This window comes from Amblyraja radiata, chromosome 29 (assembly GCF_010909765.2).
Source record: "Amblyraja radiata isolate CabotCenter1 chromosome 29, sAmbRad1.1.pri, whole genome shotgun sequence".
NCBI lineage: Eukaryota > Metazoa > Chordata > Chondrichthyes > Rajiformes > Rajidae > Amblyraja > Amblyraja radiata.
This window is the reverse complement of record NC_045984.1, coordinates 16,495,281-16,511,384: the sequence shown is the minus strand read 5'-3', so window position 1 is coordinate 16,511,384 and position 16,104 is coordinate 16,495,281. Positions and strand designations below refer to the sequence as shown.

The window sequence follows — 16,104 nt, the reverse complement described above, 5'->3', positions numbered from 1 at the left end:
CTTGGTCTGCAGCACCCAAATGTTGAGGACAGGGAAATTCTCTGAGCTGCCTCTTCCCGTTAACTGTTTGAATTGTCCATCACAGTTTATGACTAGCTGCAGCAGGTCTGCAGAGCTTTCATCTCATCTGTTTGTTGTTGAGCTATTTTTGTTGGCTTGTGGGTATGTGGTCCTGCACTGCACCTCAAGGCAGCAGCTTATTTCTAGGTATGCCTTGGGCAGCTCCCGCCATGCTCTTCTGCACCTCTTCTACACTCCTTATCAATCTAGGATTGGGTTAAACCAGAAGGGTCCTGACCTGAAACATCACTTTTCCATATTCTCCAGAGATGCTGCCCGACCTGCTGAGTTACCCCAGCACTTTGTGTCCTTTTGTGTAAATCTGGCTTGCTGGTTAGAGGATCAAACCAGAGAGGGGGCACTTTCTGCTCCTGCTGATGGTCACATCTCTTAGATGCCCAGTTTTAAATTGCTAGATCTGTTCAGACTCCATCCTATTGTGCACAATTACAGTGCAACCTGATACGATTTATGATGTCCTCAGTGAAATGGTATGAATTTGTCTTCGCAAGAACTGTTTGGCGCTCACTTCTACCAATGCTCTCAAGGGCAGATGCAACTGTCAAGGGCAGATGCAACTGCCACAGGCAGACTGGGCAGGATGAGGTTCAGGTTTAACTCCTGTGGTGGAGACACAAGTGGCTGCAGACGCTGATATTTGGAGCAAAAACAAGCTGCTAATAGAGCTCAGCAAATCAAGCAGCATCTTTTGAGGCAAAGTGATGGTGGACATTATGGGGCGAGACCCTGCAGTCATGCTGATGCAGGTCAGTCATACGTCATGGAAACAGGCTCTTTGGCCCAACCTGCCCACACCGATCAATATGTCCCATCTAAACTCGTCCCACCTGCCTGCATTTGGCCCATGTCATTCTAAACCTGTCCTATCTATGTACCTGTCTAATTGTTTCTTAAACAATGCAATAGTCCCTACCTCAACCACCTCCTCTGGCAGCTTGTTCCATACACTTATCACCCTTTGTGTAAAACAGGTACCCCTCAGATTCATATCAAATCTTTCCTCCCTCACCTTAAATCAATGTCCTCTGGTTCTCGATTCCCCTACTCTGGGCAAGAGACTCTGTGCATCTACCCAATCTATTCCTCACATGATTTTATCTATTGTCCCGAAGTGTCAACCATCCCTTTGCCTCCAGTTGCTGCTTGATCCATTGTGCTCTTCCAGCAGTTTATTTTTTTAATATCTCTTGTGATGACACACTTTCATAAACATAACCTGATTTTTTTTGATCATGGAATAACACAAGTAATACATTAGTGATACTTTGAGAATGTTCACGTGTTTCTAACTGTTATCAGAAAGTGCTGAACTCCATCCAATACATTTTCACCTGCTGTTTGCAGACAATATTAATGCTATTCAGGCTTCCTGATGCCACAGGAATGCCTGACCTTTGTTCTGGATACAAAAGAAAACTGGCTGGGAACATAAAAACTGACTGCATAAGTTTTTATAGATATGTGAAGAGAAAAAGATTAGTTAAAACAAATGTAGGTCCCTTGCAGTCAGAAACAGGTGAAGTGATCATGGGGAACAAGGACATGGCAGACCAATTGAATAACTACTTTGGTTCTGTCTTCACTAAGGAAGACATAAATAATCTGCCGGAAATAGCAGGGGACCGGGGGTCAAATGAGATGGAGGAACTGAGTGAAATCCAGGTTAGCCGGGAAGTGGTGTTAGGTAAATTGAATGGATTAAAGGGCGATAAATCACCAGGGCCAGATAGGCTATATCCCAGAGTACTTAAGGAAGTAGCCCCAGAAATAGTGGATGCATTAGTGATCATTTTTCAAAACTCTTTAGATTCTGGAGTAGTTCCTGAGGATTGGAGGGTAGCTAATGTAACCCCACTTTTTAAAAAGGGAGGGAGAGAGAAAACGGGGAATTACAGACCAGTTAGTCTAACATCGGTAGTGGGGAAGCTGCTAGAGTCAGTTATTAAAGATGGAATAGAAGCACATTTGGAAAGTGGTGAAATCATTGGACAAAGTCAGCATGGATTTATGAAAGGTAAATCATGTCTGACGAATCTTATAGAATTTTTCGAGGATGTAACTAGTAGAGTGGATAAGGGAGAACCAGTGGATGTGTTATATCTGGACTTTCAGAAGGCTTACGATAAGAGATTAGTATACAAACTTAAAGCACACGGTATTGGGGGTTCAGTACTGATGTGGATAGAGAACTGACTGGCAGACAGGAAGCAAAGAGTAGGAGTAAACAGGTCCTTTTCACAATGGCAAGCAGTGACTTGTGGGGTACTGCAAGGCTCAGTGTTGGGACCCCAGCTATTTACAATATATATTAATGATTTGGACGAGGGAATTGAATGCAACATCTCCAAGTTTGCGGATGACACGAAGCTGAGGGGCAGTGTTAGCTGTGAGGAGGTTGCTAGGAGGCTGCAAGATGACTTGGATAGGCTGGGTGAGTAGGCAAATGCATGGCAGATGCAGTATAATGTGGAGCAATGTGAGGTTATCCACTTTGGTGGAAAAAACAGGAAAGTAGACAATTATCTGAATGGTGGCCGATTAGGAAAAGGGGAGATGCAACAAGACCTGGGTGTCATTGTACACCAGTCATTGAAAGTAGACATGCAGGTTCAGCAGGCAGTGAAGAAAGTGAATGTTATGTTAGCATTCATAGCAAAAGGATTTGAGTATAGGAGCAGGGAGGTTCTACTGCAGTTGTACAGGGTCTTGGTGAGACCACACCTGGAGTATTGCGTACAGTTTTGGTCTCCTAATCTGAGGAAAAACATTCTTTCCATAGAGGGAGTACAGAGAAGGTTCACCAGACTGATTCCTGGGATGTCAGGACTTTCATATGAAGAAAGACTGGATAGACTCGGCTTGTAATCGCTATAATTTAGAAGATTGAGGGGGAATCTTATAGAAACTTACAAAATTCTTAACGGGTTGGACAGGCTAGATGCAGGAAGATTGTTCCTGATGTTGGGGAAGTCCAGAACAAGGGGTCACAGTTTAAGGATAAGGGGGAAATCTTTTAGGACCGAGATGAAAAAAACATTTTTCACACAGAGTGGTGAATCTCTGGAATTCTCTGCAACAGAAGGTAGTTGAGGCCAGTTCATTAGCTATATTTAAGAGAGAGTTACTGTAGATGTGGCCCTTGTGGCTAAAGGGATCAGGGGGTACGGAGAGAAGGCAGGTACAGGATACTGAGTTGGATGATCAGCCATGATCATATTGAATGGCGGTGCAGGCTCGAAGGGCCGAATGGCCTACTCCTGCAGCTATTTTCTATGTTTCTATACCTGTGTCTGTCTACATTCACTCCAAATTTGCATCATATCCATACCCACTCTGTTTATCTATGCACATTTTATAACTAAATGTCGCTCTGCATGATAGAGATGCATGATAGATTCTGTGGGGGTGTTAGCTGAGCATACAAATCAGGAGTACGGGTAGTCCTGTCAACCGAATGGTTTTTTTCAGCTCTAACTGATGTAATATTATTGAAGGATTGGGCAAGCGAGATGCAGGAAACATTATCCTAATGTTGGGGGCGTCCACAACCAGGGGCCACAGTTTAAGAATAAGGGGTAGGCCATTTAGAACTGAGATGAAGAAAAACATTTTCACCCAGGGTTGTGAATTTGTGGAATCCTCTGCCTTAGAAGGCAGTGGAGGCCGATTCACTGGATGTATTCAAGAGAGTTAGATAGAGCTCTTAGGGCTAGAGGAATCAAAGGATATGGGGAGAAGGCAGGAACGAGGTACTGATTGTGGATGCTCAACCATGATCACATTGAATGGCAGTGTTGGCTCGAAGAGCCGAATGGCCTACTCCTGCACGTATTTTCTATATTATGGGATAATGGGATGCTCTGTTGGACTGAGGAGCTTCCCAATAAATGCTAACACAAATTTTGAAACATATAAATATTTATTGCAGAATTAGCATCTTGACAATGGAGAATCTGACCTGGAATTTGATATCTTCTGGAGGGATTGATGTTAGATCCTTATCTTTCATTGGTTTCATGAGAATGAAATGAACCCTGGTCAGACTCAGAAAGATATATCTGGAGACTTTGAACCTGATAATCGTGTTAGTGTTGGAAGATACTGCCCAGTCTCAGAAGGTGATTATATAAATAATAGGAATCTGTATCATAAATGCAAAACACTTTAGATGCTGAAATTCCAAACTTAAAATAGAAAATGCAAAAATAGCCAGATAGTCAGCAATATCCGGAGAGAGAAGCATTTCAGGTGCACTATTATAGATGCACGAGTATATTGTACAACATTACTCACTACAGTGATGTACTCTACATGGAATTCTACAATGTATTATATGGCACATCTTGACTTGTAACCTTTACCACTTGCAAAAAATATCTCAATGAGGACTTGTAGAGCCTATCACATGCTTCAGTGTTGGTATCTTTCGTTTCAAGACTAGTGTTTATTAAGTTTGTGTTTCACAATATCATCTCCACCACAGACATACAGGTGATTGAGGTCCAAAGTGGGGATAAGCTTAAACCACATAATCTCATGTTCATTAATATTAGCTATGACCCAAATTGGCATTAAATCAAATTTAATGAGGATTTACAGGTGTCAGAGGTTACGAGGAGAAGGCAGGAGAATGGGGTTAGGAGGGAGAGACAGATCAGCCATGGTTGTATGGCGTAGACTTGATGGGCCAAATGGCCTAATTCTACTCCTATCACTTATGACCTTAAAGCACCAACTACCTATTTGTATAGCTAATGCATACAATATGTGGGAAACTGAGTGATCCCACTTTCTGTGATATAAAAAGCATCTGTGGAGGGAAATAAATTGTTCATGTTTTGAGTTGAGACCCTGCATCAGGACAGAGTGGAGGGAAGATAGATAGTATAAAGAGCTGAGAAGTGAGATACGTGCCAGTATCTGCTAGGTGGAACAATGAGGGTGAAGGATGATGGACAGATGGAGCCAGCTGGGGAAGAGGGGATTGGAGTTGGGAGTGAGAGGGATAACAGGTAGAGATGTGTAAATTGCATCAACAATGTGGGCTTGAGTCTTGCTGTAAACACTGGCGACATAATGGAACAGCTGGTGGAGCTGCTGCCTCGCAGCGACAGAAAAGCTAGTTCGATCCTGACCTCGGGTGCTGTCTGTGAAGTTTACACGTTCTCCCTGTGACCGCATGGGTTTTCTCCGGGTACTCCGGTTTCCTTCCATATCCCAAAGACATGCCGGTTTGTGGGTTAATAGGCTTCTGTAAAAATTGCCCCTAATATGTTAGGGAGTAAATCCGAATGAAGAATAACATAGAACTGGTGTGAACAGATGATCGATGGTCAGCATGGACATGGTGTGCCCAAGGACCCGTTTCCATTCTGTATGTCTACGTGGCATACAGAATGGATGAAAATTGACTCTCATGGCTCCAGGAAAGCAAGCACTACACAGCCAGTTTCATGTTCATCATTTTCTGCAGGCGTATGGTTTGAGCACAGGGTGTAGTGACACAGGGCATAAAACCACTACAGAAAGGTCAAATGGCACCAAAAATGAAATATGTTTGGTAATTGTGGTTAAGAGGTTATAACGAACTAACCCAACTATTGGTAAGAATATTAAGAAATTATCTGAAATCTAACAACTCATTCTCCTAGTTCTTCCAGCTTCACCTCATTTGAGGAATAAATTGCTCAAGATTCTATGATTCTTCTTGCAACACAATAAAATTGCAACACAATAAACAATTAATGCTTCTTTATGATGTTTGCCGAGAAAATAAGTGACATATCTTTCAATAAAATGTTACAACTGTAACAAGATAATGGATTTTAATTACACTGGTGACTGCGTGCAGGGATAATGATGGAAAGGATAGAGTCAGAGGGACGTTCTCAACACCACTTATTTTAGTGCAATCTACAAACTTACCAATTGTGCATTTTACATTCTTATCCAAATCCTTGATATAGTTGACAAAAGGCATAGGGTAGTGGTGGAAGGTTGTTTATCGGACAAGATCCTTCTGATAAGTGGTGTGCCTCAGAGATTAGTACTGGGCCCAAACAGAGTGATCTAGTATGAAAAACAACCTTCCACCACAACCCTCTGCTTCCTGCCATCAACCCAATTCTGCACCCAGTTAAATAGCTCTCCCTAACCTTCTTCTACGTCTTCTTCTTGCGTATGGCGTGCACAGCATAAAGTTGTAGGATAACTTGTACTGTTTGATCTTATTTGATTGTGCACACCAGGTTGATTGCATTCGTCGAAACAGGGCAGATCACGTGAAGGTTGCAATCTCCCATCCCGATCTAACCTTCCAGAGCAGCCTACCACGCAGAACCTTATCAAAGGCCTTCCTGGACTCCATATAGACTAATAAATCTACAACCCCCACCACCTTGGTTATTTTGTTCAAAAAACTCAATCAAATTCATGAGACACGATCTCTCACGTATAAAATTGCGCTGACTATCCACAATCAACCCGTTTTACCAAGTACATGTATACCTTATCCTTCAGAATTCTCTGTGGTAACTTTCCTACCACAGATGTTAGGCTTACTAATCTATAGTTCCCAGGTTTTTTTAAATAAAGCTCTTCTTTAATAGGGACAATGTTAGCCACCCTCCAGTGTCCTTGGATAGATCTGATCAGGCCCCAGAGATCTATCTACGTTCATACGTCTTAGGATATCCAGCACTTCCTCGATGCAACATGTCTAGCCTTAAGACATCATTATTAACTTTCTCCAGTTCCCTAGTCTTCATGTCTTTCAACAAAAAACAGAAACATTAATTGAGAATCTTGCCCATCTCTTGTGGCTCCACACACAGAGGACCACTTTGGTTTCTGAGTTACACTATTCTCTCTAGTTACCATTTTTCCTTTAATATATTTATAAAATCTCTTTGGATTCTCCTTAATCTTATCTGCCAGAGCTGTTTCATGCCCCAGTTTTGCCTCTTAATTTTCTCAAGTATACTCCTCCAGCAAAATGCTTGACCCCAGCTGCATGTATCTGATCTATGCCTCCTTTTTGTTTCAATTTCTCTCATCATCCAGGGTCCCTTACTCCAGCCTGCCTTGCCCTTCACTCTAACAGGAACATGCATACATAGAAATCAGTTAGAAAATATTTTTAAAACTTCCACATTGTCATCTCAGTCACTCGCCCTGCCCAATTTCCCTTTAAGAGTAGGACAAACTTTGTTCTCTCCCTGGAGGCACTCTATATATTGTCTGGGGGAAACAGTCTTGAACAGACTTGATGAATTCCACCCCATCGAAGACCTTGGCACTATGACAGTCCTAGTCTATATCAAGACCGTTAACATCCCCTGCTATAGTAACTATATTATTCTTGCAGCTGACTGCAAGCTTCTGGCATATTGGTTCCTCTAATTCTCCTTGACTATTTGGGGGCCTATAATAAAGTTGGGAGCTTTATAATCCCTCAACTAATGCCTTCGTATCCACGTTATCAGCCTGCACCTTCAAGGATCTTTGGGATTGCACACTCAGGTCCCTTGGTTCCATAATACTCCCTGCAACCTTACCATTCATGGAATATGTTCTCGATTCATTTGTACTGCCAAATTGCATCGTCAGCCTATAACAGGTTAATTTCCAAAAAGGCAAGTGGACATCTGCAATTGTAAAAATGTTTATTACCAAATGAATAATGAACGCAAGAGAACATTGGTGAAGGTGGTGCAGCCACTACCGCACAATGCCAGAGACTGGGTTCAATTCTGATCTAGGGTGCTGTTGGTGTGGAGTTTGCAGCTTCTCCCTTGACCATGTGCGTTTCCTCTGAGTGCTCCGGTTTTCTCCCACATCCCAAAGACGTGCCGGTTTATATGTTGATTGTCCTTTGCAAAATTGTCCCAATTTTCATCAATCTGGTCATAGCCAAGTAATCTCAACTAAACTTAAGCCCTGTAAATGCTCTGTATGTTTCAATAAGATCACTGCCAATTTCTCTACCCATCCCACCCCATTTCAGGAATCAATCTGGTGAACCCCTGTGGCACTCTACCTAAAATAATTTCTATGGCATGGAAACCAGACCAATACAATATATGTGTTTACGAAGGAACTGCAGATGCTGGAAAATCGAAGGTAGACAAAAGTGCTAGAGAAAGTCAGCGGGTGAGGCAGCATCCATGAAGCGAAGGAAATAGGCAATGTTTCGGGCCGAAATCCTTCTTCAGACTGATGTAGGGTGGGGGGTGGGGCGGGGAAAGGAAAGGAGAAAGAAAGAGGTGAAGCCAGAGGACGGAGAGAGAGCTGACAAGGGAGGAGACAGCAAGGGCTACCGGAAGTTGGAGAAGTCAATGTTCATGCCGCTAGGGTGCAAACTGCCCAAGCTGCACTATGAGGTGCAGCTCCTCCAATTTCCGGTGGTGCTCTCTCTGGCCATGGAGGAGGCCCAGGACAGAAAGGTCGGATTTGGAATGGGAGGGGGGGGTTGAAGTGCTGAGCCACAGGGAGATCCGGTTGGTTATTGCGGACCGAGCGGAGGTGTTCGGCGAAACAATCGCCAAGCCTACGCTTGGTCTCACCGATGTAGATCAGCTGACATCTAGAGCAGCTGATGCAATAGATGAGGTTGAAGGTGCAGGTGAACCTGTGTCGCACCTGGAACGACTGCTTGGGTCCTTGAATGGAGTCGAGGGGGGAGGTAAAGCAACAAGTGTAGCATCTCTTGCGGTTGCAAGGGAAATTGCTCGGGGAGGGGGTGGTACGGGAGGGAAGGGGAGAATTGACAAGGGAGTTACGGAGGGAGCGGTCTTTGCAGAAAGCAGACGGGGGGGGGGGAGATGGGAAGATGTGGCGAGTGGTGGGGTCATGTTGGAGGTGGTGAAAATGACGGAGGACTATTTGTTGTATGTGACGGCTAGTGGGGTGAAAGGTGAGGACTAGGGGGACTCTGCCCTTGTTACGAGTGGGGGGGGGGGGTGGGGAGAGAGAGCAGTGTTACAGGGTATTGAAGAGAGCCTGGTGAGAGCCTCACCCGCTGAGTTTCTCCAGCACTTTTGTCTACCAATACAATATATTCCAGGTACCATGTCACCATTTACTTTTCCTCATGATTTTCTTTTTCCTCAGTTACAGCTATGGCTTTTACACAACCTGGACGTTCAATAAAACAAAGCTGTAACTAGAAATAAGTAATAAGGATTTATGCACGCACAATTCTGGCATTTACCCAATTTCTTGATGACTACTATGTGTCTTCACTAAATGGTGTTAGAGATGATCATTGGAATAAGCCATGGGATTTCAGGTCTCATCATTAAAATTAAGTTTGCTTCCTTCCAAAATTGCGCATTGCTGTTTTAAAAACATGATCATTGACCTAATGTTCCATTGTTGGTTCAACTTTAAAACAAACGCCCAGGGTTTTCCCAGACTATAATATCAAGTTACCATACAACATCATGCTTAATTTCCTTCATTCTTTCCTACCTTGCCCTCAGATCTTCACGGGACCCCTGCAAATCCACCATTTTGATCACACTTAATTCATTGAATAGTTTACCTTTGTTTGCCTGAGCATTATTTTTTTTCCCCTGACAGGTCTACGAAAATGCACATTTTAACATGTTAATCCCTTTATTAAAATGAAAGTTACTGCTGTTGGATGAGGACAGGATTGAGGATATACAGGATTGTCTTGCGGCTTCTTCCATGTTTTAGACACAGATTATGTGATTTTAAGAACTGCCAGTTTCACGAGGAACCCAAGGACAGCCAAAATCTATGAAACCGGACTAAAAAGCCTGATGATTCAGGATTAAAAAGGTTAAAGCCGGTAAAGAATTTGAGATGCAGATTGAATTAAGCGATACAATTATTTAATGAGTTACAATGCCATACACTCATTATAAAAGAATAAGAATTCATAAAAATATTTTCTTTTAATACACATTTTGAATACTCAGCAAAGTTGTAGTTGGTTCGTGCCCAGAAACACACTCCCTGGGTGGTGCAGCTTGTAGAGGTTAAAATAAGTCTTTTACTGAATGGCATTGTGAAACCAAGTTCCTAGGGGGATGAATTTCAGAAACATGGCTGCTAACCCAAACAGCCAGAGAGTGTTCTTTTTTTAAAACAAAGTTGGTCAAATTCCCAACAGCAGGTTTGGACATATCTTTCAAAGTTGAGAGAATAAATATTTAGATCTTTATACTCACTCCCAATCATAATGGAGTTTAAGGCCTGTAAATAGTTTAGGTGAATCAACACCAACTCCATGCTGTATTGTTACAATTCATGTAAATTTAACCAAAATTTAGGCTAGCAAGTCATATCAAATCACAGTTGAAAAATTCATTTTATCCCCTTGCTCAGAACTGATGTTATAAAGAAAATGGTAAACTGATGTAGTTATGATTGAAGATTTCTGGGGTGTTGGCGAGGTTGGCAAATATGTTGTTTGACAAAAGCAAGTCACCAGGAACTGAATATCAGCAATGGTCTAAAATCATTTCTTGTATTTCTTAATTGTTGATCATTTTTCTTTCTCAGAGGTATTCCTGTAGGAAGTGTAGCAGCATTATCTCACAGTGCTCTCCAGACTCAGGGCAGCGAATACTGTGTCGTTCATTGGGGTAAATCTGTGGCAACAGACAACTAATTATTCATAAAGCAAAACCAAAAGCAACATTTAGCAGATGCAAAAAACTGAAATAAAGCATAGTGCTTAAAATATTGAGCAGGTCAGATAGTATTTGTGCCAAGGGGAACAAAGTTAATATTTCAGAGTAAATGACCTGATGTTATACGTATAGAAGCATCTGCAGTTTATTTAATTTTCACCATATTTTGTCTTACCTGAAGCTGATATGGCTTTCCAGCTCTGATCAATTGAGAGACTAGGAAATTTGTGTGGAAAAAGTGCACATTTTCATCTAAAAATCCATGCAGAATCAGCAAACGATTGGGCCTAGATGAATAAGGTACAACTCGTTTACAAAACATAATTAAGGACCACTCAAAGCACAGTTATTCCCTCTTCTCTCCTCTCCCATTATGCAGAAGATAAAAAAAGTTTGAAAGCACATACCATTAGATTCAAGGACCGCTTCTTCCCCACTATTATCTGACTATTGAAACACGTATTGTAGACTTTAATAATAATAATAATGGATGGGATTTATATAGCGCCTTTCTAATACTCAAGGCGCTTTACATCGCATTATTCATTCACTCCTCAGTCACACTCGGTGGTGGTAAGCTACTTCTGTAGCCACAGCTGCCCTGGGGCAGACTGACGGAAGCGTGGCTGCCATTCTGCGCCTACGGCCCCTCCGACCACCACCAATCACTCACACACATTCACACACAGGCAAAGGTGGGTGAAGTGTCTTGCCCAAGGGCACAACGACAGTATGCACTCCAAGCGGGATTCGAACCGGCCACCTTCCGGTCGCCAGCCGAACACTTAGCCCATTGCACCATCTGTCGTCCCAACATGAAGCGTGATACAGACCCTAAGGCCCACACAGTCCGTGCCGACCAGCAATCACCCCATACACTAGTGCTATCCTACACACTCAGGTAAATTTGCAATTTTATCTATTGTCCCGAAGTGTCAACCATCCCTTTGCCTCCAGTTGCTGCTTGATCCATTGTGCTCTTCCAGCAGTTTATTTTTTTAATATCTCTTGTGATGACACACTTTCATAAACATAACCTGGCTGACATGTTGATCAGGAATTAGACATCTCAGTTCCTAATGGTGCTACCACTATAACTTGAAGTCCCATCCCAGACTACATTCTGCCTCATTGTTATTTGTAGTGCTATTTCCTGATGTTGTTCAATGTGAAAGGGCTTTGATTCATCAGGTGAGGGAGGGAGGAACGAAGGTGATAATCAGGAGGATGTTTGTTTGCCAGTTTCACCTGGTGCCAGGGGACTTCATAGGATTTTAAGTCAATGTTGAGAACTTCAAGAGCTACTCCTTGCTGCTGCCTGGAAACCACAATGTGGCCTCTTCTGATGGATCTATCTTGGCAGTGGTACAAAACTTAACACAGAATCGTAATGAAGGAGTCTGGCAGATTGTCTTTAAAGTATGATTCTGAGAAGACAACTATGTCAGGCTGTGATGTGACTAGTCCGTGGTACAAATCTAATCCCAAAATGTTTGTGAGTTGGTGTTTGCAAGGTCAATTGTGTTGGGGAAGCCTTCACCATGTCTGAATTTGCTGATTTGGTCAATCCCATGTGGAGTATTTGGTTTTATCCATTTTCTGTAGCAGCAATGGTCCAAATGTGAGATTTGTGTTAAGCACATTGCTATGGGTGGAGTCAAATACAGATGAGAGCGAATAAGCATCAGAAAAAAGACTTTGTTATAATTTATATTTTGGGAAATTTCATAGAAACATAGAAAATAGGTGCAGGAGAAGGCCTTTCGAGCCAGCACCGCCATTCATTGTGATCATGGCTGATCGTCCCCAATCAATAACCCGTGCCTACCTTCTCCCCATATCCCTCGATTCCACTAGCCCCTAGAGCTCTATCTAACTCTCTCTTAAATTCATCCAGTGATTTGGCCTCTCTGCCCTCTGTGGCAGGGAATTCCACAAATTTACAACTCTGGGTGAAAAAGTATTTTCTCACCTCAGTCTTAAATGGCCTCCCCTTTATTCTAAGACTGGGGCCCCTGGTTCTGGACTCGCCCAACATTGGGAACATTTTTCCTGCATCTCGCTTGTCCAGTCCTTTTATAATTTTATATGTATCTATGAGATCCGCCCTCATCCTTCTAAACTCCAGTGAATACAAGCCTAGTCTTTTCAATCTTTCCTCATATGACAGTCCCGCCATCCCATGGATCAATCTTGTGAACCTACGCTGCACTGCCTCAATCACAAGGATGTCCTTCATCAAATTAGGAGACCCAAACTGAACACAATACTCCAGGTGTGGTATTACCAGAGCCCTATACAATTGCAGAAGAACCTCTTTACTCCTATACTGAAATCCTCTTGTTATGAAGGCCAACATTCCATTAGCTTTCTTCAGTGCCTGCTGTACCTGCACACCAACTATTCCTTTTTTAAATATTGAGAAATCCCAGCCAGGATTGCATTTCACTTTTTTTACAATTTCTACTTGACCGCAAAACCAGGGGATATTAATTTGGGCAAATATGTTTCTCAATCTTTGTTAGCAATGACAGTTTCAAATAAAGATAGTGGTGACAGTTAGGGGAAAAAAAAACTTTTTTTGATCAGGGAATAACACAAGTAATACATTAGTGATACTTTGAGAATGTTCACGTGTTTCTAACTGTTATCAGAAAGTGCTGAACTCCATCTAATACATTTTCACCTGCTGTTTGCAGACAATATTAATGCTATTCAGGCTTCCCGATGCCACAGGAATGCCTGACCTTTGTTCTGGATACAAAGGAAAACTGGCAGGGAACATAAAAACTGACTGCATAAGTTTTTATAGATATGTGAAGAGAAAAAGATTAGTTAAAACAAATGTAGGTCCCTTGCAGTCAGAAACAGGTGAATTGATCATGGGGAACAAGGACATGGCAGACCAATTGAATAACTACTTTGGTTCTGTCTTCACTAAGGAAGACATAAATAATCTGCCGGAAATAGCAGGGGACCGGGGGTCAAATGAGATGGAGGAACTGAGTGAAATCCAGGTTAGCCGGGAAGTGGTGTTAGGTAAATTGAATGGATTAAAGGGCGATAAATCACCAGGGCCAGATAGGCTACATCCCAGAGTACTTAAGGAAGTAGCCCCAGAAATAGTGGATGCATTAGTGATCATTTTTCAAAACTCTTTAGATTCTGGAGTAGTTCCTGAGGATTGGAGGGTAGCTAATGTAACCCCACTTTTTAAAAAGGGAGGGAGAGAGAAAACGGGGAATTACAGACCAGTTAGTCTAACATCGGTAGTGGGGAAGCTGCTAGTCAGTTATTAAAGATGGAATAGAAGCACATTTGGAAAGTGGTGAAATCATTGGACAAAGTCAGCATGGATTTATGAAAGGTAAATCATGTCTGACGAATCTTATAGAATTTTTCGAGGATGTAACTAGTAGAGTGGATAAGGGAGAACCAATGGATGTGTTATATCTGGACTTTCAGAAGGCTTTCGATAAGAGATTAGTATACAAACTTAAAGCACACGGTATTGGGGGTTCAGTACTGATGTGGATAGAGAACTGACTGGCAGACAGGAAGCAAAGAGTAGGAGTAAACAGGTCCTTTTCACAATGGCAAGCAGTGACTAGTGGGGTACTGCAAGGCTCAGTGTTGGGACCCCAGCTATTTACAATATATATTAATGATTTGGACGAGGGAATTGAATGCAACATCTCCAAGTTTGCGGATGACACGAAGCTGGGGGGCAGTGTTAGCTGTGAGCAGGTGGCTAGGAGGCTGCAAGATGACTTGGATAGGCTGGGTGAGTGGGCAAATGCATGGCAGATGCAGTATAATGTGGAGAAATGTGAGGTTATCCACTTTGGTGGCAAAAACAGGAAAGTAGACAATTATCTGAATGGTGGCCGATTAGGAAAAGGGGAGATGCAACAAGACCTGGGTGTCATTGTACACCAGTCATTGAAAGTAGGCATGCAGGTTCAGCAGGCAGTGAAGAAAGTGAATGTTATGTTAGCATTCATAGCAAAAGGATTTGAGTATAGGAGCAGGGAGGTTCTACTGCAGTTGTACAGGGTCTTGGTGAGACCACACCTGGAGTATTGCGTACAGTTTTGGTCTCCTAATCTGAGGAAAAACATTCTTTCCATAGAGGGAGTACAGAGAAGGTTCACCAGACTGATTCCTGGGATGTCAGGACTTTCATATGAAGAAAGACTGGATAGACTCGGCTTGTACTCGCTATAATTTAGAAGATTGAGGGGGAATCTTATAGAAACTTACAAAATTCTTAACGGGTTGGACAGGCTAGATGCAGGAAGATTGTTCCTGATGTTGGGGAAGTCCAGAACAAGGGGTCACAGTTTAAGGATAAGGGGGAAATCTTTTAGGACCGAGATGAAAAAAACATTTTTCACACAGAGAGTGGTGAATCTCTGGAATTCTCTGCCACAGAAGGTAGTTGAGGCCAGTTCATTAGCTATATTTAAGAGAGAGTTACTGTAGATGTGGCCCTTGTGGCTAAAGGGATCAGGGGGTACGGAGAGAAGGCAGGTACAGGATACTGAGTTGGATGATCAGCCATGATCATATTGAATGGCGGTGCAGGCTCGAAGGGCCGAATTGCCTACTCCTGCAGCTATTTTCTATGTTTCTATACCTGTGTCTGTCTACATTCACTCCAAATTTGCATCATATCCATACCCACTCTGTTTATCTATGCACATTTTATAACTAAATGTCAGTCTGTATGATAGAGATGCATGATAGATTCTGTGGGGGTGTTAGCTGAGCATACAAATCAGGAGCATGGTTAGTCCTGCCAACCGAATGGTTTTTTTCAGCTCTAACTGATGTAATATTATTAAAGGATTGGGCAAGCGAGATGCAGGAAACATTATCCTAATGTTGGGGGCGTCCACAACCAGGGGCCACAGTTTAAGAATAAGGGGTAGGCCATTTAGAACTGAGATGAAGAAAAACATTTTCACCCAGGGTTGTGAATTTGTGGAATTCTCTGCCTTAGAAGGCAGTGGAGGCCGATTCACTGGATGTATTCAAGAGAGTTAGATAGAGCTCTTAGGGCTAGAGGAATCAAAGGATATGGTGAGAAGGCAGGAACGAGGTACTGATTGTGGATGCTCAACCATGATCACATTGAATGGCAGTGTTGGCTCGAAGAGCCGAATGGCCTACTCCTGCACGTATTTTCTATATTATGGGATAATGGGATGCTCTGTTGGACTGAGGAGCTTCCCAATAAATGCTAACACAAATTTTGAAATATATAAATATTTATTGCAGAATTAGCATCTTGACAATGGAGAATCTGACCTGGAATTTGATATCTTCTGTAGGGATTGATGTTAGATCCTTATCT

At 42.5% G+C, this 16,104-nt stretch overlaps 1 long non-coding RNA gene across 1 annotated transcript; it reads right to left on the bottom strand.

Annotated features, from left to right (window-relative positions):
* Window positions 1-9,924: 9,924 nt before the first annotated feature.
* Window positions 9,925-11,086, bottom strand: LOC116989357. The gene is made up of 2 exons (XR_004416224.1): window positions 10,921-11,086; window positions 9,925-10,703 (listed from the first exon to the last, which is right to left on the bottom strand). It is a non-coding gene; the product is annotated as an uncharacterized LOC116989357 (long non-coding RNA).
* Window positions 11,087-16,104: the final 5,018 nt, after the last annotated feature.